The sequence below is a fragment of the Brachyistius frenatus genome, unplaced genomic scaffold (genome assembly GCF_029030835.1).
Source record: "Brachyistius frenatus isolate BFR_SWC_R1_liver_20210118 unplaced genomic scaffold, ASM2903083v1 Contig_16, whole genome shotgun sequence".
NCBI classification, from domain to species: domain Eukaryota; kingdom Metazoa; phylum Chordata; class Actinopteri; family Embiotocidae; genus Brachyistius; species Brachyistius frenatus.
In genome coordinates this window covers 3,192,250-3,207,780 of record NW_027210615.1, presented here as the reverse complement: position 1 = coordinate 3,207,780, position 15,531 = coordinate 3,192,250, and the positions used below count along the sequence as shown (strand labels likewise).

General features: G+C 39.7%; 2 protein-coding genes across 4 annotated transcripts in view; one reads left to right on the top strand and one right to left on the bottom strand.

Moving 5' to 3' along the window:
* The window catches only part of slc66a1 (solute carrier family 66 member 1), a 245,126-nt gene that overhangs the window by 89,594 nt on the left and 140,001 nt on the right, over positions 1–15,531 (top strand). The gene's annotated exons all lie outside the window — the stretch shown is intronic.
* tafa5l (TAFA chemokine like family member 5, like) overlaps positions 11,678–15,531 on the bottom strand; it is a 46,306-nt gene continuing 42,452 nt past the window's right edge. For all 3 annotated transcript variants that reach the window (XR_011310716.1, XR_011310717.1, XM_069693985.1), the window contains one exon: positions 11,678–13,567. The gene's annotated coding sequence lies outside the window, so the exon portion shown is untranslated. The remainder of the gene's footprint in view (positions 13,568–15,531) is intronic.

Genomic DNA, 15,531 nt, shown 5'->3' with positions numbered 1-15,531 from the left:
ACTTTTCCTCCTTTGCCACCAGCAGAATGGATGAATCTCCAAGACAATTCTGTTTACCTGATGAATTATAAAATGAATTGAATTATGAACTTTGAGTCTTCCCAAAGTCAGTAAAAAGCAAAATGAGAACATTTGTCATGTCCAACCATAGAGCCATCGAAAAAAATACCTGTACAAGCCCGAATTTTTGTTGTGAGCATGTTTGCATGCTGATGTTTTGGTCAAAGGATCCCCATGCCTGAGTACAACAAGGCGGCTCCAGCCTCCTCACTCCCTGCATATGTGATTACATAGAGATATTGGTGAGTGATAAGCAAATATCTTAAACCCTGAAAATACAGGCAGCAGGGCAGCAGTGCCTTTGACAGGCAAGGAGGAGAGATTTGTGCGGCTTAAATAGACTGCTAAATTAGGAGGGTGTGTACATTAGATCATTTTGGATTATAAGGCACGTCATATGATAAAGAGTAGAGATGCTCCAGTAGACGGCCTGAAGAAGCTTCCAAGCACCGTTCCATTTAGTAGAAACAACAACTGCCTTTCATGGCATTTTGGGACCACCATTAAATAGTATTCCAAATTGTAAAAGTTGTCAAGTCACATTTATTCATACAGTCAATTACAACGTCTCTTTGGGCAAAATGAAAGAAAAACAACAATAACAACCCCCTAAAAAGAACTGTGGGACTTTTAAAATAGGAAGTTGTGGCCCTGTAAAAATGTCTATCTATGGATTGAGTATATACAAAAAAAATTGAACCTCTGGACTGTGCCGACCTCAGCCCGAATTTTCTTATCTTATTTGGCTCAAAACATGTACCTTATCCATACGGGAACCATATTAAATCTTACAGCATAATGATAATTAATAATGTAGATATCCATATGACCTTTTACATTGTAGAAAACCATTAACCATCCAAATTACAACATATTAAACCAATGAACAAATTGAGGAAAAGATTAGAATGAGCACAGTGACTTTTAACACAACATATTAGGAGATTTATGACTATCATCATCATCTAGTCAGACCTTTTCATCACCTCGGGAGCTTACCTTCTCAAGCCCTGACTAATACAGCTCAGGACGGTGATATAAAATGATTACGGCTGATATGGTCATTTACGGTGCCCACATTCATACACAGAAGAGACACAGAAACCTGAAGGTCAAGTGGAGGGTGGGGGAGGGGGACAGTCAATTTCAAAGAACCTTTTGTCAAGTCCTTATTGAAATTCATCAATAAAAATGGGCCGCCCTAAGCCTTTTCAGAAATAAAATTGTCATGCTAATTCATTTTGATTGCCACATTGGAATGGCTAAACAAAATGAATGGCGGGGGCCAGATGCGCCCGCCGAAGCGTAACTCAGGATATTTCATAGTGAATTACCCTTGATCGACTTGCCCCATGGATCTTAGTGCAAATTCTGATCAAATGCCCACATGTGTGGAATTTCAATCACCGCTTTGCTAACTCATTGATTTGCATGCCAGAGAAGTACATATTAAAAACCCAACTGAAAAAGCAGCATTGCTGACTGGGGCAGTATTTCTTTTTTTAAATTGAAGAACGAAGAGAATTTTAATTTTCATCCCAAGTGTGCTCTTCCTGATAGTAAATGAAAAAAATTATTCACCCATTTGTGAACCGAGCGATGAATATTCCCCCTTATCACCTCCAGAGACATGCCAACATTTGCAGAGTAATATGTTTCACAAACTTTGGGGTTGATGTTTGTGCTTAAAGATGTGATATCACCTATCAGCACACTAAAGTTCTTTGGTTGCTATTCACACAGCCACTGATGCACATACAGAGCAGGGAGCTGATGTGTGCATCAAATACATGATGGGTCCTGAGAGCACAGACTATAGTATGGAGGAACAGTAAGGAATAACAAGCTCTCTGTGTTGCATGAGAAACAAGACTCTAGTGGATGAGGGGGAGGATACTTTCCAATGAGCCATCTGGACATGGACATCCCTGGGGATACGGAGCAAAATATGCTAAATGTGACTGCCTTTCTCGCCCTCTCATATCCTATTTATTTGTCTATCTATCTATCTATCTATCTATCTATCTATCTATCTATCTATCTATCTATCTATCTATCTATCTATCTATCTATCTATCTATCTATCTATCTATCTATCTATCTATCTATCTATCTATCTATCTATCTATCTATCTATCTATCTATCTATCTATCTATCTATCTGTCTGTCTGTCTATCTATCTGTCTATCATCGACCAGATGTATGCTTGGCCCCGCCCAGAAGGTAAAGCTCCGCCCATAATACAAAAAGAGAATGTTCACTGAAGAAGAAGAAAAAGGTTGCAATGCTAAGTTGTTGCACTCAATGTTTCCAATCCCAATTGACAATGTTTTGTCGACTCATCCATCCACCCCAACATCGTCCCTACCTGCGTTTTGTGGCTCTTTCAGTACCTCACCTTGTTTTCTACTTCATTCCTGTTATAATTACAATGGCCACAAGAGGGCGCTGCAACAATAAAATGTGTGGGTTGGAAAGTCAGGTGCAGAAATGATCTGTATCGTCATTTTTTTTTTTTTTATAGAAAGGTAAGCTCTAAAAATACTCTCCACTTTGGATACATTTGCAAACCTTCTTTGGCAATCCCACTAATTACTAAATGTTTCCGTATTATCAAGCTTTCAGAATGAAAACAGATTTGTATTAACGCAACACAAGAGATTGTGTTGGTGGGGTTGTGTTACTTCAGGCACTGGAGAGATAAAACAGTCCAGGTTAAATAACAGATCTATGAGTTTGAAAGTGTCTTAGCTGCCAAAATGCTGCTTTGAGACATGGTGGTTATCATGGCGAGTACTCTTTGATTTTTTTGCAACAATCACAAGGTAAAGTAGAAATAGGTTGTTCATTTTACAAAGTCATTCACCAGATTTGTACATTTGCATCTGATTGGTCATCACAGTGTTTTGCAATATTACATTGTGTTGTCATTCAGCTAAAATAAGCCAGGCTCACCTGTTTTGGTGAATGACCAAAAAAAAATTCCCCTTGGGGATTAATAAAGTATATACCTACCTACCTACCTACCATGACCCTGTGTTTTTTTTGGAACCATCTAAGTTGGAAACGACATGCAAATGAAAAAACATTTTTTTCACCCATAGTTGAATTATTTGTGAACACAGCCTCAGTGTGAACATTCCTACCATAATTAATGTCAATTTAGCCTCAGGGATGTTGCTTTGAGTACTGTAGTTGACACTTGGAGGGAGTCCAAACAATCTCAGTGCATCCAGCACACACAGAACATTCGCATTTATTGGAAACTGGAGAATATAAGACCAATATTCATTCTAATTTCAGCTGTTTTTGGTCTCCATCTGCTTCTGCAAGGAAATATCTGGGTTTTTATTTGCTAGCTTGTTGCTACATTTGTCTGCTATTTGAAACTGGCTGTATAAAGCAGTGACAGTGAACCAATGAGGTTAAATCCTGCAAAAATTCAATAAAGCAATGGAGCTTCAATTGGAGCAGGACTCCTGGCTAGAATATTCTTTCTTCAAAGATGTTTTTGCAGACATTTTCTCTAGTTCTTGTCACAGCTACTTTTTGTCAAGATGAGAGCTGTGGAGTTTCTAGTGACAGTTAGTCAGGCTGAAAACTTTTACAAAGTTTCCCAAAGTCGACTGTTGTCTATTTCTGCATCTGTCTGCCTTCCGTTTGCACAGTCCTAACAATGAGCTGAATGTCATTATTATTCTATTTTCCTCACTTAAAAAAACAAACACTTAGATAGAAATTTTAAATCATCAGAAGGGTTAGTTGTAGGAAAATTAGGCTCGGAATGATCTTCTAGATGCCACATGTCCATACCTAGCTTTGTTGAATTATTTATTATAAATCTCACAGTCTCAACAGTTCCCAACAATTTAGTCCCCAAACAAGAAGTATATATTTTGAGATTAAACATTAGACAAATATGGGAAGATAAATAAGACAAATTTGGGAACATAAATAAGGCAAGGGAAACTTAAGCTGCAAAGAAAATGTAGCACTGGAGTCTCATCCATCACTTTGCAAGTCATTTCTCCAATACACGCTCTTTGTCTCCCCTTCTCAGCCTTTCCTCAGTCACCCTCTGGTGTGTCTGTCTCTCTCTCTGTGCCGTTGCAGGAATCGGAGGCCCTCAGGGTATTGATTGGGCCCGGCTTAATGCTGTCAGACTGATGGGAGACGTGATTCACAGATGAGATCTTGGCCCTGGTACACTCAGCCTCCAACCACACACTCACACACACGTAAAGACAGCACATGTGTGTACTCACACTTACAGTATGTGGACAGTCAGCACATACTGTACTCACAACTGAGCACAAAGGCACATGTATGCACACACACTTAAATGGGCAGCCCACACATGCACGACTGTACACACACACACACACACACACACACACACACACACACACACACACACACACACACACACACACACACACACACACACACACACACACACACACACACACACACACACACACACACACACACACACATGCTTGTCTCTCTATACTTGTGAGGACACTCATTGACATAATGCATTCCCTAGCCCCTTACCCTAACCTTAACCATCACAACCTAATGTCTACCCCAGACCCTAACCCTAATCTAATTTGAACCTTAACCCCAAATCCAAGTTTCAACCCTCAAATTGCAATTCAAAGTAATGAGGACCAGCCTAAAAATGTACTCACAAAGTGTGTTTGTCCTCATAAATATGTTTTTTTACCCAAAATTGGTCCACACAACGATAGCAATACATGCCCCCCCTCCTCCTCCCTCTGCACACACACAGCCTTGGGAGTCCCTCCTGACACCCTCAATCTGTCATAGCTAAACCCCAGAGGACCTTGTCTTCAAGTCAGGAGGGCTGGGATTGTACATCGACCTCAGCGGAGTTTGAGCTAATCAAGACTGGCAATGACAGACTGCCTGCAATGACAGACATTTTTTTTCACTTTTACATATTTCACAGTTGAGGATATCTCATTTCTTTGGTTGAAGGCATGAAAAAGGGAGTTTTTCCTAGTGAGCAACTGTAGATGGTGCTTAATCACCGTCATGGAACAGAGGCACTGAAGCTTGAATGGACAGACAGCTTCAGGTTATTCAGCCATGTTTCCTGATAATAATTACATGAGCAATAAAGATTTTTATTTCAGCGCATTCTTTATGGTTAGAAGAAAAAGCAGGAAAATATTTATCCGCACAGCAAGTCAACACTGTGAGCAACAAGTTGATATTTAATGGTCAGGGAAGGAAATGTATGGGTGTTAAAGAACAGCAGAATGAAGGCCAATCATAGTACATCCAGAAAAACATGAATTAATGCCTGCCTTTAAAGAAGACTCAAGGGGTATGTTGCAATGTATCACCAAGCTGAGAATGTCCACATATAAGATTATGAATTTGCATATTAAATATATTTATGATGGGTTAGGCATATAAAAATAAGTTATATTAGGATCAGGCAACACAAATAACGTGTCAGCAGGACCGTTTCATGTTGGGTTTGGTCTTTCTATTGCCAGACTTGTCTTCTAGGGATGTTTTCCCCTCCACGGTTGTTGTCCTAATAAAATGTATAGTTGTTATTTTTCCTGAGCGAGCAGAGCGTCCTCTGTGACATGTGGATGTTCTCTGTGTGCGTCCCGGGGACAAGTAGCCGCTATCGAGTCCAAAGGCAATAAGCATTCAAATAAACAACCGAGTCCTCAGCAGTAGGCCTGTTAATTGTCTGCATGCAGGGCTGGGGATCAGTGGGACAGATGTGGCAGGAAGTAATCATGTGATGAATTGACCTCGGTGTTAAATGGTGTCACTCAACCTTTCAAAATTCGATAAACAAGTCAGTAGGCCCACATGGAGATCCATATCCTCATCAGGGTGAATTTCCTGCAGCGTGAATAGGTCAATAGCAAAATGTGACCTCTTCCCAGGGTGGTCCAAAAGGCAGGCCTGATACTTTCGATCATCATTAATGTTGTTTATCAAAGTCCCACAGTGCTTTTAGAATAGACACTGGGCTTTTGCGGTAATACTAATTATTTTTCAAGTGATAAACTGCTAAATGATACATGTAAATTATTTAATTAACAAACTCTAACGTGTCTTGCTGTTATGTAAGTCACCATTCTTCAACACCCATCTAGCTTAGATGATAGCCTATATGAAAACAGTTTTCTTTTGCGTTAAACTATTTCGCTATAGGACTGCTACATCCATACAACCCGCTTTGTTAGTCTGTAAATAGACAAAGCTAGATAATAATAATAGATAAAGCTATATGCTTGGTGCTAAATGCTAACATCAACAGGCTGATATGATCAAAATAACAATGCTAAAGTGTAGATAACGCTAAGTTTAGCAGATATGTTCACCATAGTTTAGTGTCTCAACATTTGGTAGGCTAAGTAACAGTAAACGTAAGTGAGGCTCATGGGACAAAACTAAATTTTGAACTACTGGTGGCACTAGAGAACAAGTCAAAGTCAAACAATTCACCCTGAAGGGGGAGATAAATTTTGTCTACCTCCAAGTAGTTGCTGACACATTTAACTTAAAGCCAAAGCATCAACCTGCTGGTAGAACTAAAGGAAAAGTTAGAGCATCACCAAAGTCAATAAAGGTCCTTTTTCACTGCCGGTGCCAGCTCTGCTCTTTTCAACTCTACTCGCTTTTGGTACCAAGTTTGATAGATTTTCGACTGCAGATAGCCCCCCTTAATCTGGCATAATTTTTATAGCCCCAATGATTGTGATGATTCTCTCTGACCAATCAGTTCTCTGCAGTGCACCTTTCAGTACCATCTGAGTTTGCATGAAACCTCAACAGAGGTGATACCAAATAGCACCAGCTCCCACGTACCAGATAATCAAGCTCAGCCAGTAAGGGTCAAGGGGGTCCAAAAGTCTTAAGGTCTGTCTTACATTTTAGTGCAATCCATCCACTATGTATTGAGATATTTTTTCTGGACCAGTGGTGTAAACAAAGCCAGCCCACACTGTAATCCATAGTACCTTGTAGCCAGCATGGCATCATATACCCATAACACTGGACATCAAGAAGAAATGACTGAAAATGATAATGCAAAAGATTTTGCCAAATTCTAATATAATACATATTAATGACCTTGACTGAGCTCTTACTAAAGTATCAACACTCCTTTTACGTTTCTTAGTTATCTGGCATTCACAATCTGAGAGTGCAGCACAGATCTTCAGAAAACATCCGAATGACTCTCATAAGATTTCGAATACCATCAATATTTCACCTCACTGTGTCCTATTAGTGTAAGAAACTGATGACTCCATTGGTTAAATTTGGCTCCGGCCCCTCTCTCCTTGACTCACTAAATGAGCCGAGTGAAGGATGTTGTGCTCTTCTGCATAAACGCTTGCAGCAAAATAGAGTTTATTAAGACCCATAAAAAACAACATTAAAATTCACAACCAAGGGAGCGTCGCCTGACCCCTGGAGAATGATAAATTAGCTTGTGTTGCTCTAGCAAAACGACCATTTTATACCTTCATCTCCCCCCCCGGAGCCGACTCCAATTCACAGTGGAAGCGTCACAATGGACTCCGGACTGAGAGGTTTTTGCAGTGAGGAAATGTTTTCAGATAACGCTGATATCATTCTGCCTTCATCTTTCCGCATAAGACATCACTCATTAGTGTGAAAGTCATTAAATTCAGCTGTGTGTATGTTTTTTTTTTACATTTATCGGTATCAAGTGGTCATAGCATAGTGCTGTCCTGCACATTCCTTCATCTACGAGGGTGGATCAAAAAATTCGGACATTGCTCCTGTTGCAAAAATGGAGCGCAGCAACATCATGTGCACGGAGCAGGTGGAAGCTATAACCTTTGTAAGTAAGTATTTCAAGTTTGGTCACTTGATGAACATCAGCACCTGAGTTACACACGTTTCTGTGACCACTGGTCCAAGCGCATCAGCGATTTTCCCAAGCACCTAAAATGCACCTTTAGGGACCAAAGAGAAGTCACGGGGAACAAAATCCGGAGTGGTGTAGAGCAACGGTAGTGTTGCTGATCAAGAGAAACTTTGTGTGTTTTCATTGCGCGGTGAGTGGGCACATTGTCATGTTGGACGCCATTGCACCACATATTAGATCGTTTGCACCAAATGTTTTCCCTCAGATGCCTCACAACATCATAGTTGAAATCGGTATCAGACAGTCTGGCCCTGTGGGCCAAATTCACAGTGCAAAACCACAAGAATGTCAAAGAAACCTGACTTGATGCGCCTTTTTTGGTCTTGGGCAGTGACGTTCTATTCCTCTTCAGGCTACGATTTCCCTGAGCTTGACAGAAAAGTTGCTGTGCGCCCTCTGCTCATGCAGAAATCATTGGTGAGCCTGGACAAGTGCTCTCAAAAAGATGTAACACAGGTGCTGATGTTAATCAAGTGACAAAACTTGGAATACTTTCTCAAAAAGGTTATAGTGTCATCCAGCTCCGTGCATGTCATGTGCTGCAGTCTGTTCACGCGCAGCATAGAGCTCATTACACTAAAACATTTGATAGTATTCTACTTTTCACTCACCATGTCAGAAGGGTTTTCTGCAGCCAGTGCTGCTCTGCTTATCTGGAACAACTGTAATTGTTGAGTGCTGCCTCCTCCTCATCGTTAGTTTGAGGGATGGTTTAACACATTTCATGTGACAGTGGCATGCCAATTTCCCAGAAGCCAAACATGCAGGTGTTTGAGCAGCATTTGAGAGAGAGAGATGGAAAAACTTTAGTGTTAGAACTTAACCTTACACATTAAAACTGAGGTTCATATTATAGAAAGGTCTGGTACTCCCTGGTACAGCCCTGCCCCTCTTTACATGTGGAGCTGTTGCCTTGTGAGAGTGTACCTTTAATGACGATTCGCTTGCTAACCCTAGTCCCTCGCGAGTCATCACCGGCAACTCATTAGCACTATGCTAAGCTAATGGATCAGTAAATGGATTTTTATGTGGGCATAAATGCTAATTCGCTACACTGTAGCACTGTTCAACGACGCTGTGTTTATAGCAAGTCAGTGTGAGCCTCGGGGGTGTGTTTGTGTCTCATTAGCCTCGGCCAGGGATCTATTGTGGATGAGGAGGACTCAGCGGAAAAACAGGAATACAATGACGAAGGCCTGCAGTGCTCAGGCACTTGTCCATCCTGCCCCTCATGGTTTTATTGAGGAGGACAAGTGCAGACACAATTACTTTTGTAAGCGGAAAAACAGCCTGTAAGACCAGAACAGATCAAGTGCGGCTTGTTATTTTGTTGCATGACGCTTGTTGCTTGTTTGCACAGACACAAACTGGAGCTGCATAATTACACTTGAGGATGTAGCTCAGAAATAAAGCTCTCATGCAGATCGGATGACTTACGGCCTCTCCGTTTTTCTGACAACACTTTTCCATTATTGGCATACATTTACTTTACGGCTATCCATCCACAAATACAACACATGCCCTCTTCTTTTTTTTTTTTTTTTACCGCATCAGTCAGTGAGCACATTCCCAGTTCTAACTGGTGATCATATTTTCTGATCGTTTTATGTGTAGGAAGGTTATTTACTATGATCCCTATATCTACTATGTTTGAGCCCTACACACAGTAACACATTTCACATGAATAATGTATCATAAGACTTTCTACAAGCGGTTATACCACATAATGGTCCCTTCAAACAAAGGTTAGATGTCAAATAGATCGTAATAATTATGTCACCTCATGTTGTATGAACACCACGGTACTTCCTGAAATCAGAATACACAGAGTGTAGTCACAGTTCGTCATAGCAGCTTCATAACAGCTCCTTGTTGGGTGCAGTAAGGGTTTTGTGATATCCAGTGAAAATGCTGCACTCTGCAATCGATAACAGGTGGGGAAGAACACCATCGTCATACCATTTGTTGATCTTGACAGAAGCCCACATCCAAAACCCTGAGACCGCAAAGACAGACATTGAAAATGGAGGGAATCAGCTGCAGGGCCCGGTTGAAAGAACATCTCTGACTGAGTGGGAGTTGAGTGGGAAACTTCTCTGATCTTTTACTGCCAACTAGAATATTCTTGATGATCCTGAGTGCTACATTTTGACCTGTCTTACAGAAAATAGTATTTGCTATTATGTCTGCAAGACGCTGGAGCAAAAATAAGAACACAGTCAATGAATCAGTCAGTCAATAATGGCTGGAGAAAGCATTTTTTTGATTCCTTAGTTTAACATTTCTTTAAGGTTTCCTGGAAAGAAGTCTGTAATTTGGTATTGAATGCAGGGAGGATGCAGAAAAGCAACAGTAGAGAGCCTTTTATTTGTGTTTAATGTTGAGTTTAGCTGCAGTCAGCAGTTCCTTTAAAGAGGGAAGTCTTTAAAAAGTTGATGTATTTAGGATTTGTTCAGACTGCAGGTAATTTGGATTTGTTTCTCAAATCAGATCTTTAAGACGGACTGTTCTCACTGTTATTTGCAAGTGAGCAGATCAGATTTGATGTCAGTAGACATCACCAACTATCTGCATGGGTTGCTGTGGTAATGACAAACACATAGCTATGCTGCTGACTCGGCTTTCCAGCACGGAAGCAAGGTGCCAGCAGACGATTATTTCAGTGTCTGTCCACAGATTGTTGTTCTAGTTGTCCTCCATAGTACCAAAATCTCCACTCTGTGCTAGTGGTAGCAGAGATTCTGCTCACTCTGTCCCTCCCATAATGACATCATCATTCTGTGTTGCGCTACGAGTGACACAATAAATCTAACAATATAACACTACGTCTATTTTTTAATGTATATTAATCGTTACCCAAAGCAAAAATTTGAAAACATTTTAAGCAGAATAGGTTAAGTGATAGTATGCAAATAAGCTAATTGACCAGGTACAGAAATTTGTGTGACCATATCAGCTGGAAAATGTATCACCGTGTTACATTTTGACACCTGCACTTTGTTTGTTTTCAGTAACTGCATAACACATTGCCTCACATAGAGGCCTATGGCACTTTTTGTAAAGTTACACGCCGCTGTTATAATGCATTATGCAGCAGTTCACATTACAATACATTGTATACTGTCAATTGGCTTCATAAAAAGTGTTACCAAGCTCCATTTTAGCTTCATTTCATTTATTGTTCTAATTTGTCTCAGATTTTGTAGCTGTGTCCTGCTTGGGGAATAATTGGCCTGCACTTTTTTCAACCAAAGTCTCTTTCAAGAAAAGGACAACTAAAAGCATTTATAGGGCTCAGGATTTATCGATGTCCGTGGTATGAGTGCCCACTAGATTTAGACATTTTTGACATACTGACCACCTAATAAGTAGAAGAGGAGGTCCAGTTATTTGAGCCTGTTTTTATGTAAATTTCACTAATATCCTGCTCTGCTCTGCCACTGCCCTGCTGAGTGCAGCTCCTGCACTGACAGTGAGTCAAATCAAAGGAACGATTTATTTATGGTGAGTGCAAACCAGAGAAGCAATAAATAACGGCAGCATGAAATCAAAGATATGGGATCAGGTGGAAATTGGTATTTTCTCACTACACAGGCCATTGTTGACCTGGAAAACACACATATGCGCACACACACATACACACACGTACACACCAAATACACGTTCCACAGCTCCCGGAGCAGATGCTCAATTTATATCCTCAAATGCATACATTAAGATGGAGATGTACAGGATTTTTTAGTACAAAGAAATGAAAAAAGGGAGTAGGGAGTAGGCACATTAACAGGAACACTGGTACAATACAGTATAATTCAATTCATTGCAATTGCCCTGTGTACACTACCAAAGTGAGTTTTCTTTTTTTTCTGAGACTGCATCAGAGAAATGTTAATTCATCCTGCAGAGCTTGTGTTGTGGTATTTGGGTTGTCTTTTATTCTATTATGCGCCTTGGAAAAAATCTCCCTGGTGTTCGTGTTATTGTGTCCACCTCTTGTACTTCTCTTGTGCTCCTCCTCAGAATGATACCCACAGAACATAAAATACATTGGTTGTATACATATATGTATATACATAATTTCAAAGCATCTAAATCAGCAAATAGCACATCCAGCTGGCCCAAAACATCTCATATCAAAATATAGTCAATTTAGACAAGGATTCGGAAATACATTTAATCACACATGAATAAATTTAATTACATAATTTAACTTATGTGACCGACTGTAGATCTTTCCCCAGTTTCAATAATATTTTCCCCAATATAAATATCTCTATGTACTAAAGAAAGGACGAGAAAGAAAAGAAAAAGTTAAATCCAGGATTCAAATGAGATCCAACATCTGTAAAATCCCAAATGCTTCCTTTTAACCAGATGGCGAGCTCTGGTGTGGGTGTGTCCCAAAAATATACAAGAGTATGAATAATGCATTGAATATGACTTATTTCACAGTGTATCGCTGGATGTGCACTCACACATTTTTACTCTTGGACAGATGCAAACATGCACCGGCCCCCACACACACACACACACACACGCACACGCACACACACACACACACACACACACACACACACACACACACACACACACACACACACACACACACACACACACACACACACACACACACACACTCATTAAAATGAGCCAGGAGTCCACATCCGCTAAATGCTCCCAGTGGTGTGTACAAGATGTGTGAGGTTCATTGACAAAAACTACTCTTCTAGTCTATGTTGGCACCACATAAAAAAAACATAAGTTGTAAGCTAAGTCATCCTACATGTCCACATCACGATCTTCATTCACTGAGGAAAGACAGTCAACTTGTCTCTGTCGTCTCCGCTGTGACTTTCATGCTTTTTTACAATGTCCATCCTGTGCGTGTGTGTGTGTATGCAGGGATTTTTTTTTTTTGGCGGCGTCGCCCTCGTAAAACTTCACCCAGCCAAATAAGAGAAAGGTGTTAGCGGCTAGAATCCAATAGACAATACGGCCCGTCTCAACCTCAGTAAAGTCACGACTCTTTAGCAGCGAACTGTCATTAGAGGAACTTGGCTGGGATAAAACCCCGGCTTCATTGCGGTGATAGTAAAGAAGATGAAGAGGCTGACTTTTGAAAGACGAATTTAAAATCAAACCACAAAGATAAAAAAAAAAAAAAACCTTCAAGGAGCCGTCCCCTGCAGATCGAGCAGTGGCTCACACAAAAACAATAAAACAAAAGGCCAAGTATTTCAATGAATATTCCTCTGTCTGCCCTGTTGATGTCTGTTCCTCACATGATGTTCTTCTACGATGAGTCCATGAATGGGAAAGTTTGATGTTGATGGTGTACCATGCTGCTCACTTAAAAAAAAACTTCTCAAAATGTTCATGAGCTTCAGCCGAAGGTTTTTCACTGTGGTGAGGCTGTTTTTTTTTTATTTTATTTTTTTATTGAAGGTCAGAACTGGTGTGAAGTTTGGGAGCCTCGTTGGTGAATGGACACAATGTTAAGGTGGAGTGATTTGGCCTCAGTTCCTTTTGTAACATGGACGTCACTGAACCTACAGTGGAGGACAGAAAGAAAAAGACATGAGTGCGATACAGAAAGGGTTTTCTATAAGCCCCTTTCAGACATGCACCTTGTGGCTTGATTCTTATATTTTTCTGAAAGAAAATTTCTACTCCTTCCTGAATACAGTCACATATTAAGTTTGTGTTCTCTGCCTCGTTGAGAACAATATATTACATTTATGAGTTTTATTCACTTCAATTCACTTAATTATCATTTCGCATGCACAAAGAAAATGAAAAACAGTCTTGTTTTTAATCATGAAGCGACTCTGATAAAGGCTTTTCACTTCAGTAATAAAGCAGTGTGCCGTGACTTTAGGGGAATTTGTTTCTGTTTTGTTGTTGTTTTTGATTTGTGGCCATTGATTGATCTGTTGTCTACCTGAGTTTCTGAAGCACCTGTTTTGTGTCACATTATTGTCAGATCTGGTAGCACTCCCTCATTTATATTTCTTTTAATCAAAAATGAAAGCAGTGTTAATAAACCATAAAACACTGAATGTACCAATTTAAAGCTGTTGAGGAATTTTTTTTAATTTACTGTCATTGTGCAGGGCGATGAAAAAAAAAGGTAATAAACAGACCAGCATCTCCATACACCTGCACTGAATTGTTTTTATCCATGCCAGCTCCGCTGTACATGCAGCACGTGAGCAAGCTAAGAATTAATTAACCCAAATTAATGCATTTGCTAATGCCTTGTTTGACATGAGTAAACAGCCATTCTACATTTGGCACATTTTACAATCTGTATTGTTAATTCTCAAAAAAATTATTGAATTCATGATAAATATCCTGTATTATTGGATTCACAGTGAGAGTGTCCCTCACACTGGTCACTGATTTTGCAGAATATGTTTTGAAGCCGGTGAGAACAGAAAACACTTTTCTTTCTGGATATAATTACCTCCTTTAAACTCACTGCTGTGCTTAGCAGAACTGCGACCACTCAACAAATATGTTGGTTGCCTTGTGTCTCTTTCCATGACAGTTGGAATAATGCCAAATATCTCGCAGATATGTCTAATTGATAAAAAGGAATGACTTCAACAGTATTATATATTTCATGTCTGAAAGGCAAAAAAAAGAGCTAATTTTATGAGGATTTCTGGCAAGGAATGAGTATATATATATATATATACATAATATATTTCTTTCCTTACGGAATATATTTTTCCTCCAGTAAAAATTCTGCAGTTAATGACTTTATTTAACCAATTATTTGATCAGGAAAAATATTTGAATAATAATGGAATTCCTCCATGAATGTGTTATATGGATAAATCCATAACTGTTAATACATAAATGATTCAGGGTGACAGTGGACAAATGTGACACCCCAGGACTGCCCATATAAATCATTCAGACACTTAAATATGAGTTGGCAAATCCACACAGAATTGCACAAATTCCCAGGGTTGGCAAATAAATATTTATGACGCCCCCAATTCCCCTTTTCTCCCTGTCCTTGGTAATTGCACGTGATTCATTTTGTTTTCTCGGTGGAGGAGGGAAAATCAATCTTAGAATATTGGCTAGGAGACATAAAGCATGCAGATTCCAAATGCCTGTGGTTTTGCAGAATATAAAAGCTTCACAGATACTTAGTCAATGTTCTCCACAGAGGAGTTCACTTCAATCTTTGGTACATTTCCTTGTTTTTTAGAAAGAGGAAAACTGTTTGTAGAAGTGATGTGAACTTGCCAGTAGTCGGGGTAACCTAGTACAGGTGTGGATGAATGTGTGATGGGCAGCTGAATCTTAGGGAATCTGTTATTGTGGTATTTAGAGTGACTTTTTTTTAAACATTAAAACTTGGTTTTTGCTTTTGTCAGAAACATTCTCCCATCCATTAAAGTTTTCTACCTTTGTCCTGAAAGAGAACTTGAAGTAGCTTCTCTTTTTGATGTCACCACAGTGCAGCTTTTAGGTTTCATCCTTATGCATTTTAAAA